The sequence below is a fragment of the Vombatus ursinus genome, unplaced genomic scaffold (genome assembly GCF_900497805.2).
Source record: "Vombatus ursinus unplaced genomic scaffold, bare-nosed wombat genome assembly UNPS02014798.1, whole genome shotgun sequence".
NCBI classification, from domain to species: Eukaryota; Metazoa; Chordata; class Mammalia; order Diprotodontia; family Vombatidae; genus Vombatus; species Vombatus ursinus.
The window spans coordinates 63,718,261-63,729,840 of record NW_020954576.1 but is presented as its reverse complement, the minus strand read 5'-3'; the positions used below and the strand labels follow the sequence as shown (position 1 = coordinate 63,729,840).

At 37.9% G+C, this 11,580-nt stretch overlaps 1 long non-coding RNA gene across 1 annotated transcript; it reads left to right on the top strand.

Annotated features, from left to right (window-relative positions):
- Positions 1-2,328: 2,328 nt before the first annotated feature.
- Positions 2,329-10,912, top strand: LOC114049527. The gene is made up of 3 exons (XR_003569872.1): positions 2,329-2,559; positions 10,180-10,296; positions 10,392-10,912. It is a non-coding gene; the product is annotated as an uncharacterized LOC114049527 (long non-coding RNA).
- Positions 10,913-11,580: the final 668 nt, after the last annotated feature.

Here is an 11,580-nt window from a genome sequence, read left to right as displayed (position 1 = left end):
CTCTGAGGCCAGTTCTCTATCTATTATTCGAGGCTTGCCTCCTTGTTTAAGTATATAGAGAATAAATTTAAGGAAAATAAAGAAAAACAAATACAAAGTACTTAAATTCAAAGTGGCTTGATTGATGGCTCTTTTGATTAGGGAGATCTGGAAAGGTTTCTTGTAAGAGGCAGGGCTGAACTGCATCTTAGTGAAAAGGAGGCACTTTATGACTTCTCAGAATAATGTTTGTAAATGTATGAAATAAAATACATAGGGTTACAAAGAGAAATACAGATATCAAAAAAATTTTTTTTAAAAAAATAAGTCCATGGATTCCAGGTTAATAACTCCTGATCTAGCCCATCCCCTTCCTTTTGCCAATAAGGAAATTGAGGTCCAGACAAGTTACATTATAAGTTACATGATATGACCCCATAGTCAATGATATATCCAGGATTTCTAGGTCCCACTATAGGATTCTTTCCAATCTCTCATATGCATCCAATCACAGCAGGATGGTTTGGTGGATTGCATTTTTATTATAGTAGCTACTGATTAAGTGCAGACACACATAGGCACGTACACATATACTTATATATGTACATATTCTATGCAGTATATATGCACATATATGCATATATGTACATATTTAAATATATACATATATTTTTTGAAATCCTTTGTTTTTTTTTTTACTAATATATTTGTTATCTTTTCAGATAAATCAGAAACTCACTTTTGCTTTTCAGTGTTTTAAGAAAGATGATGTTTTCCTGGATCTTTTCTAGGGCATGTACCCAGTCATTGAGGTAGTTAGGTGGCAAAAGGGATGGAGAGCTGGGTCTGGAGGCAGAAAGATATGAGTTCAAATTAATGCATTGTTGGTGGAGTTGTGAAATGATCCAACCATTTTGGAGAGCAATTTGGAACTATGCCCAAAGGGCTATAAAAATGTGCATACCCTTTGACCCAGTAAAAGCACTTCTAGGGCTGTATCCCAAAACGATCATAGAAATGGGAAAAGGACCCACATGTATGAAAACATTTATAGCAGCTCTTTCTGTGATGGCGAAGAACTGGAAATTGAGGGGATGTCCATCAATTGGGGAATGGCTGAACAAGTTGTGGTGTATAAATGTAATGGAATACTATTATGCTATAAGAAATGATGAGTAAGCAGATTTCAGAAAAACCTGGAAAGACTTATATGGACTGATGCTGAGTGAAGTGAAGTGAACAGAACTAGGAGAACATTGTACGCAGTAACAGCCACATTGTGCAATGACTAACTTTGATAGACTTAGCTTTTCTCAGCAATGCAAGGATCTACAACATCTCCAAAAGTCTCATGATGGAAGATGCTATCTACATTCAGAGAAAGAACTATGGAGTTGGAATGCAGATTGAAGCATACTATTTGTTCTTTTTTTTCTCTTCTGTTTTATTTTGTTTCTTATTTCTTGTGGTTCCTCCTACTGGTCCTCATTCTTCTTTACAACATGACTAATGTGAAAATATGTTTAATAGGAATGTATATGTAGAGCCTATATCAGATTGCATGCCATCTTGAGGAGGGAGGTTGGGAGAGGGAGAAAATTTAAAATCAAAAGCTTATGGAAGTGGGTATTGAAAACTAAAAATAAATTAATTTTAAAAAAGATATGAGTTCAAATCTCATCTTAGATACTTACTGACTGTATGACCCTGGACAAATCACTTAACCTGTTTATCTCAGTTTCCTCAACTATAAAATAAGGATCATAACAGCACCGACCTTTCAGGATTGTTGTGAGGATCCAATGAAATAATATTTGTAAAGTATTTAACACAGTGCCTGGCAGATACTGGGCATTATAATATTGCTTATTCCTTTCCAACTCCTACTCCCATAGTACTTTGGCTTTGATGGAAAAAACAGGAAGTAGTTAGGCGCTATCTTAAAAGCTGGTTCAGTGGGAGTGAAGCGTGGACTCATTGGCACTTCTACTTTGGCCTCTAGGAAGGAGTAAAGATGCAGCAAAAATCACAGTTAGCCCTTACTAAAGGACATACAAAATTCCAAGTGTTTCACCTTGCTTCATGATGAGGTCACGTATCAAAGAGGATTGGTTAGTGAGCCATGAAGAATGCCCCACTCAGTTAACCTTAAAAGGAGTGAGTCTGTCCCTCTGGCTTGCTGAGCATGTGAGGAATTCTGTGAGGCTCTCCCTTGGACTTTCCCTTCACCTATCTTGGTCTCTTGCACATGGCATCTAGAATATGTGTTGCCTAGCCAACCCTGAGCCTGAACCTGAGGTCCTTGGCTGCCTTCTCTGGTTTATGTTCTTTTCCCTGAGCATAGGTGACTAAACAGGAATAATGACGGATAAACTTTCTGGGAGTCGTTACCTTAAGCATGTGAGAGGTCCTCAATCAGTGCTGGCTTCACTGTAGGAAGTACCTCCCTATCTATAGCTACTACAATGTTTCTTGGAGAAAATGACCATCCACAGGAGAATGAACGCAAGCCCTGGACTGGCTTGACAGAAAACATGAACCTTGAGGGAGTTGTTTCGACAAGACAGAGCTGACATGAAGGTAAAATGGTTGTTACAGTGTCCTAAAAAAATATTGCATGCTTGGTGCTTTAATTATCACCTTTCCAAAACAGCATATAAATTACGAGCTATTGTATTGTGTTCTCAATCTTTGTCAATGCTCACTTAGGAATATTTTGTGTTTTAAGTCATTTCTTAATGAATGAAGAGCTGTCTTGTACTTGATCTATTTTCCACATTGGGTAAAGTTCTAATCTACTTTTTTGGGTTGGACAAACCTAGATTATCTTTAAGTGATTTTTTCCCCGTGAGGCTCCTGGGTGAGGGCCAGAAAACACAGGTGGAAAAGATTAACCCTTCTATTTAGAGTTTAGGCTCTTCCAAGAAGTCTACTCATGTGAGAAGTCTACTCACTGGAAGAGGCAACACCATGGCCCATCATCAGGGTCTGCTGTTAAATGGTAAAAGGAAAGATCTGTAGGGTCTATAATTATATTAAACATAATAAAAGAATTAAATTCACTGAGGAAAAATCTCAGCACACTGATCACTGAAATATAATTCTAATAGTCATTTGTTCTTTAATATACAATGTTAAAAAAGAAAAACACAAATCAACCCAAACTTTCACCTTTGAATTCTCTAATTTCTCCTATAACTCAAGAGGAGATCAGTAAAAACTGAAGATAAGCAGGAGGGATAGAATTTCCTTAGACTAATTATACACAAGGTTCTGTCTTCAGGTTTATTTTTGTCTACATGCTTCCTTCCTTGACAATCTCATCTACTCCCATAACTTTGACTATCATCATCACCAGCACTGTCATCATCATCATCATCATCATCATCATCATCATCATCATCATCATCTGACTCTTACATCTATAACTCTAGCCCTTACCTCTACTGAGCTCCATCACTACATTTTCAACTATCTACTGAACATCTTTTCCTGGATCTTCTGGCAATACCTCAACTTCCACAAAATTCACCTTTCCCTCTAAACCTATTCCTCCTGATTTCCATATTTCTGTTAATGATAGATGTTCTTAGTCACCTAGGGACACTACCCCTAAAATAGCTCCTCTTTCTATCTCATCTGCTCCATTTTAACTTGTCCCTCCCTAGTTAAGGTCTTGATTAGCTGTCACCTAAGCTATTACACTGATCTTCTACTGGTTTCGTCATCACAGTTTTAGACCAGGAGGAAACTTTAGTATCAATTATAAGATTATATTATTTTTAGAGTTGGAAGGGACAATAGAGTTAAATTAGTTCAAACTCCTTATCTTACGTAAAAAGAACTTGAGACCCCAAGATATTAAGGGATTGTTCAGGGTCATGTAGTGAATTAGAAGCAGAGGTAGAACCATAACCTGACTTCCTAACTATAAGGTCAGTGACTGCTGCTCAACACTCTGTTTCTAGTTTCTCTGTTCCCCCAGACATCTAATATCTGATTAATTTCCCTGAAGCACCCCTCTGCTCAAAAAAAATTCATAGCCCCTCCACTGCCAGGGAGGGAATATATCTATATATGTATATACACATAATGTGTATATGTATATATATATATATGTATTATATATTGTATATGTATGCATGTATATATAGTGCCTGCTAGATGCCAGTTACTGTGCTAAGAACATTATTTTAAACAAATATTATCAACAACCTCATGATAGATGTAAGTATTATCTCCACTTTACAGTTGAGGAAACTGAGGCGAACAAAGGTTAAGTGACTTGCCTAGGTTCACAGAGCTAGTAAGTATCTGAGGTTGGATTTTAACTCACGTCTTCCTGACTCCAAGATCATTGCTCTATCCACTGTATCACCAGCTTCTTCTAAATTAAATAATACCTCCCTATTAATAATGTCCAAATTCTTTGATTTGGCATTCAAGGTCTTCTCTTAGTTGGCCTCAATCTACTTTTGTAACCTTATTTCTTACTACTCCTTTCATATGTAACCTATGTACTAGGGCTCCTCAAAGCTTCTAAACTCACATGGATCAGGTCTGACACTGGGAGCCCGATCCCTGGAGGATCAATTATTCCTTTTGGCAATTGCTCCAACCTGACATACTCTAGGAAAATCTCTGAATATGCTCATGATATGGCTCTTGTCTAGGTTTCCCCAAACATGGGTAGCAAGGTCCCCAAATCCTGCACCGGCATCCTGTGTACAACATGGGCATCAGGTATGAGAGAATCTTCATACACACACACACATACACACACACACACACACACACACACACACACACAATACCCAAGATGTCAAGGACTTACAGGTGCTTACATACAGAGAAAAATACTCAAACTGATCATTAGACTCCCCTTGGAAGGAACACACACTTTGGGAGGCTTCTGAAAAAGCAATCTTTGCTTCATACTAGACTTGTGTGAGTAACTGAGCAATGGTGGGGTGGGAGGGTTGGCAAGGTGGAGAACCAATCGCTTCCTATAACATGGCCTTGGTTCTTAAGCTATAGGGCAACTCTCTGTTGGATCTTCTGTCTCCAAGTGCCATGCTGTGGAAAAAAATTTTTTTTCTCTCTTTAAAAAAGACCAGTGCTTGAAAACTCAAACTCAAGAACTTTTGAACATGGGGAATTTCCCGCATCTGATCCTTCTCAAGAAATCTCCTTTCTTTGGCTGAAGGGCTAGATTCTGAGAGCATGGTGCTTATGGAATTCAAAATCTATACCACAACCCACTTCTCCCCACTCCTGACCTCCAAAGACATTTTGAGAATTCATAAACATCATCCATGAATTATTCTTATGGACTGAGCAGGCATGTCCATGCATGTCTCTGTTACGTATTTCTGCTACAAATCCCCATTAATTGATTCTGGAATTGAAGAAGGTTGAAGAAAGAAATCACTTCATTCAATACCCTGCTTAGGAGGCAGGAGGGAAATACGGAGTCCTAAAGATGAAGAGAGCCCTTGAGTGGGTCTCATAGCTTCCTTTATACAGACTATGAAGGAATGGGGCAGCAATTCTGACAAACAAGCAAACAAGCCTGCACTTATTTAGTACCAACCATATACTATACAGGAACTATGCTAGCCACTGGGGATTGAAAATAAATGAAAAAATCCTTACTAGTAAGAAGCTTTCTTTGTAATTAAAGAGACAACTAAGTATATACAGAATAGGCATAAAGCGACAACAAAGGAGTATATAAGTATGTACAGAAAATGCACAAAGAGAATAAATAAAACATTGTTAAATGCACAGTATTTTGGGAAGGAGGGCACTAGCAGTTGAGGGAATCAGGAATGACTTCATGGAGATGGCACTGGAGTTGCATTTTGAAGGAAGAGAGATATTCAACGAGACAGAGGTAAGGATGGATTGGATAGGAGATGACTAGTTCAAAGTCATAGAGATAGAAGATGGGGAATTGTTTGTGAGGAATTGAGAGATGACCAATTTGGCTAGATTGTGGACTTGGGGATGAGTAATGTACAATGAAGTTAAAAAGATAGATTGGGTCCAGGTCATGAAGGGCTTTACAAATGCAATAGGAGTTCTGTTTTATTCTAGAGGTAATAAGACGCTACTGGAGTTTATAAAGAGTTTAGTCCTCCTGACTCTGAATCACTGATCATCTTGGAAGCAGCCCCCATTACTGGAAACTAATCAGAGGAGTTTAAAAACCAACTAGAGCATTTTATATTTGAGGACCTAGATTAAAATCCTGATGTTACGCCTTTGTAACTGAGCAAATCACTTCACCTTTCAACCTCAGTTTCTTTATCTGTAAAATAAAAGGATTGGACTAGACAATTTCTAAGGTCTCTTCTTTAGAGGTTCCCAAAGTGGGCAATGCCACACCCTGGGGGGCTCTGGAATGATGCAGGGGGAGCCATAGTAGCCTTGGGTGCAATAAGGGGGCAGTAGAAGCATAAGGAAAGAAGAGAAGATAAGAAAAATTTGAAAAACTGTTCATACATGTTTCATCTGTTGTATAACAGAGCTGAAGTCATAGTGATTACATTATTTTCCAAATAATCACACAAATGCAAGTTATAACTGGTCAGTGGTCATATCCACTTACAGGTCTTAACAAGCAAGTGTTGATAGGTGAGTGTGTAGAGCACTGCGGGGAAGTCCAGCATGCATCTGCAGGAATATGTGCGTGTAATGACTGGTTTACAATATGATACTATATGATTACGTGATGCAATATTGCATCATCAAAATTTCAATGCAGGAAACTCCCACCACAAATTTAAAATAAATTATTAAATTTAAGATGCATCATTTAAAAAATTTTTCTATTTTTTGAAATGACACAAATTTTTAAAAAAGTTAAAGGGTTAAAGAAAGTAGATTTCCCGGGGGGGGGGGTGCTGAGTAAATTTTTTTTTAGACAAATGCTAAAACTTAAATACATAATATGAAAAGAAACATTATAAACTTAAATATAAAATAAGAAAAAACAAAAATGTCATGTGCACACTAGAACATAGATGATTCAAATTACATAGCAATAATTTGTCATTTCAAGAAAGCCTATACATTAAATATTGTTCATTATGTTGAAAACTGTCCATCTTTTCTTTGCTTTCTTGTAGGTTTTCTTTTGTTCTTTGCTGTACACTTTTTACTTTGTTTTTTTTCCCCTCGCTTCCCCCCCTACCCATCACCCCAAGGCTACAGTTGAGCATTGGATATATTTATATATAGGTATTGATATATACATACACTTATACATATATACACATACATACATACATATCTACATATACTTTCCCTAAGAGATTCTACTCCTCATCTTTGTTTTTATGTTTGTGCATATATCTTTATTTTTTTTCTAGCTCTCCTAACTCCTCTACTTTACTTCTACCTGATACTTTACTCTCCTATTACTCAACCTACCCCCACTCCATCAATCCCTCCCTTATCCTCCCATTCCCCTAAATCTAAACCCCCTTCTATGTCCCACTTTTAACCTGTTTCCACACCCTTCCTCTAAAGATCACTCCTTTACCCTCTCCACCCTTCCTATCCACTTAGAGTTTTATTTTTTTCTAATTTAGAAGACTTTTATACTCTTCTAAATGTGTATTTTCTCCTCTTAAATCTATTCCTGATGAGAGTAGGTTTCCAAAACTATCAGCCTCCCTCCCCCATCTAATTTCTCTGTATTAGTTTTTAATTACTAGTAACAATCTTAGACATAGGTTTTATTTTTTCATACATAAAAGGTAAACATTCTATACTTATTTAGTCCCTTGTAATTGGTCATTGGTATGTATCTTATATTTCTCTTGTATGTCAAATCTTCTATTGAGTTCAGGGTTTTTTTGTTTTTGTTTGTTTGTTTTTTAATAAAGACCTGAAAGTCTGACAATTGATCAAATGTCAATTTTTTTTTCATTCAGAATTATGCTAAGCTTTGTTGGGTATGATATTTTTGGCCAGAAGCCCAGTTCTTTTGCTCTTTGATATACAGTGTTCCAAGAATTTCGATCTTTTAGTGCACCCACTGCTAGGTCTTGTGTGATTCTAATTGTGGTGCCACCATATGTAAATTGTTTTTCTCTTGTTACTCATAATATTTTGTCCTTGATCTGGGGGTTTCGAAATCTGACTATAACATTCCTGTGAGTTTTCCTCATAGGATCTCTTTCAGGTGGTGATCAGTAGATTTCTTCTATTTCTACTTTTCCCTCTTGTTCTACTGCTTCAAGACAATTTCCTTTAATTATTTCTTGTGTTATTGTATCAAGATTCTTTTTTTTGATCAGAACTTTCAGGTAATCTAATTATTCTTATGTTTTCTCTTCTTGATCTGTTCTCTAAATTTGTTGTTTTTCTCATGAGATTTTTTTAAAATTTTTTTATGTCTTATAACTTCGTTGGCTTCCCCTTGCCCAATTCTGATTTTCTAGGAGTCATTTTCTTCCTTAAGAGCCTCCTAGATCTCCTTTTCTAATTGGTTGACTTTCTTTTCATAATCTTTTTGTTTTTCTTGCATTATTCTTATTTTTCTCTTTAGTTTTCACTCAGTCGCTCTCATTTGATTTTTAAAGTCTTTTGTAAGTTCTTCAATGAATTCTTTTTGGACAAGTGACCATTTGACACTACTCTTTGGGGTAAAAGAGGATTTCTTTGCTTCAATATCTTCCTCTGGAGAGGAACTCTGATCTTTTCTATTCCCATAATAGCTCTCTATGGTTGGATTCTTTCTCCTTTGCCTGTGCATTTTTTTTTGGTAATAATTTAGTTTTTATAATCACCTCTAGTCCTGGAGTATAGGGGTTGTTGCCTCTAATCCTCTTCAGTTCACCATTCTGACCTTGAACTCAAACCAAGACCTCCAGCCTCCTGTAAGTGCTCACATCAGAGGCGTCCCCCCTCCCCCCAATCCCCCCACTGCTTCTCTCACCAGGAGTGTGCTGGTTCCTTCTTGTCCCCACTATGTCTCCACAACACAGCTGGGTCTGGGGTTCCTTGTCAGAAGAGGCTTCCCACTATCTTCTCCAGGTCAGATGCCTCACTGTTCCTGAGGGTAAAAGTTCCTGTGGCTGGGCCAAGGCAGCCTCCCAAACCAGCTAACCCTAGGGCTTGCTGCTAGTTGTTTAAGCAGCTTGCCACTTGTTGAAGCAGACCCTAGCCTGGAGGTGTTTACTCTTCACTGGGAGGAAATCTTGTCCAGTATTTTTCTTCAGAACTTCTCCAGTTGTCTCTGGAGAACTCTTCTTTTGCCCCTACTCTTATTTGCTCTTTGTTTGCCCTGAAGCACTATTTTATCTCTTTTGTGGAGGAAAATTTTGAGAGCTCGAAATTTTCTGACCTACTCTACCATCTTCCCAGAATCCTCTCCCATAAATTTTTTTTTGAAAAGGGGGTGGTAGGCCAAATAAGGTTGGGAACCTCTGGTAAATCTATGATCTTATGATCTTTGCCAGAAATAAGCTCTTCCTCTTGTCAACTCATAACACTTTGTGCCTTATTGTATTCTTACATTCTATATTTTTAAAATTATAACTATATGTGGATCACCTCCTTTGGCTTGGCTACGCTTCCAACTTGCAGAGGGGTTTCCCTGGGGGATAGCCATTTAAGGTTAAAGATATTCTGTGGGTCCACACTCCTAAAATTATTGTGAATAATCTCCTACCAATATATTTATCTTTCAATAGAAGATTCAATTAGTGCAAAGCAAAGCAATTTCCTGCAATAGCATAGTAAGAAGATTTACAATGCAACATTCTCCCTCAAAAGCTTATACATATACACATGTACACAAACACATACAACACCAATGGGGAGAGTGGGCCAGTACAAACAGATCAATCATGAGGGCACCACACCAAGGGAATGTTCAGTTACATAACTCATCAACCTTTCATGGTTACTTTTTGATATCCTCATAATATCCTTGCACTGCTCCTCACAAGGCTCCTCACATTCCTGGTTGCTCGCTTTGCTTTATGTTCCTTTCCCTGAGTATAGGTGAATGAACAGTAAATTGTGAGAGATGAACTTTCTGGGAGTTGTTATCCATCTCTGCTGGAGGAGTCTTCTTGCTAGTTCCCCTGGGCTTGCTTTTGGGCTGGAAACTTGGTTTCAGTATTTGATCATGCTCTCTACCATATTTTCATTTTCATCTTCTACCATCTTCATTATGCTCAGCCAAAATTCTGGCCCAGGGTACTACAATGAACTTTCAGAAGGAACCAGAACCCATATCAGGACACCAGAAGGAGTGTTGGCTCTGGGGACTGCCATCTCTTGAGTGATTTAACAGTTGTAAGTATATCTCAATGTCTCTCACCAGTTTGACTTGATTGGTCTACAAAGTCTACTTTGCTCAATTCTATGCTGTTCTGTGCTTTTGCTTCAAGGCATCATTGGCAGTGGATTGGAGGAGAAAAAAGAAACCCCATCTTCTACTCTTGGTTCTACTCTTCAAGGAACACAGAGGAAAATGTGAAGAGCAAACTCCACGGCCAAGTCTCTCCTCAGAGCTGAATGGCATAGAGTAGAATCATTTTGACTTTTATCTGGGCTACAAGTGACATGGCTGATTTTTCTAGCCAATCATTAGAAGTGACCTGTGTTCCTCAGTTGCTCTCATCCAATGCCCTAAAATTCTATTTAGTTGTTTGAGAGCTTCATTACACTTGGTTAGCAAGTTATTTAAGAAAATTAATTTGTACTACATTATCAGGTTGTATATTTTAATTCCTCTACTAAGGCAACCTGGTATGGTGGAGAGAGAGAGAGTTGTCTTTGAAGCCAAGAAGACTTCCATTTAAGTCCTGCCACAGATCTAGTCCCTGTCTTTATCTCCAGTATAAGGATGTAAGTAAGGACTATGTCTTTTTGTTTTTTAGGCAATTGAGGTTAAGTGACTTGCCCAGAGTTATACAGCTAGTATCTAAGGCTGAATTAGAACTCAGTTCCTCCTGACCCCAGGGCTAGTGCTCTATCCACTGTGCCATCTAGCTGCCCCATGTCCTATTTATTTTTAAATTTCCTCATGGTGCCTTGCACAGAATAGGAGTGCCATAAATATTGATTGAGTATATCAATGGTACAATTTTTCTGTCAGTCAATCAGGCTCAACCTTTTAAGAGTCATCCTTGATTATTTCTTTATCTACAACCAGTTACCAAGTGCTATTGATTCTTCCTTTAAAATGTTTATTACATTTTTGCCTCTCATTATATTCCCACTGCTCCTACCATAGGCCAAGAAGGTCCTTACAACTGGGCTATTGCAATTATTTCCTGATCCATCTTCTTGCCTCTAGTCCCTCCTTGTCTAATTTGTCCTAGGAATGGCTATTAGATTAATCCTTCGAAAACACTATTTGTATTTGTTATATGCCTACTCAAAAAGTTTAATGACTGCATAGTTTATAGAACAAAGTGTGAAGTCCTAAAATGAGTAATTTTAACTGAATCCCAAGAAAGGGAACTTGCTGGGAGAGGGGGAAGAAGGAGGAAGAGAAGGAGAGAGGTCAGCTTCAGCCTTGACCAGGTCTCCTTGCTTTACACCTTTTACTGGAGGAGGTCATTTTGGCTTCAA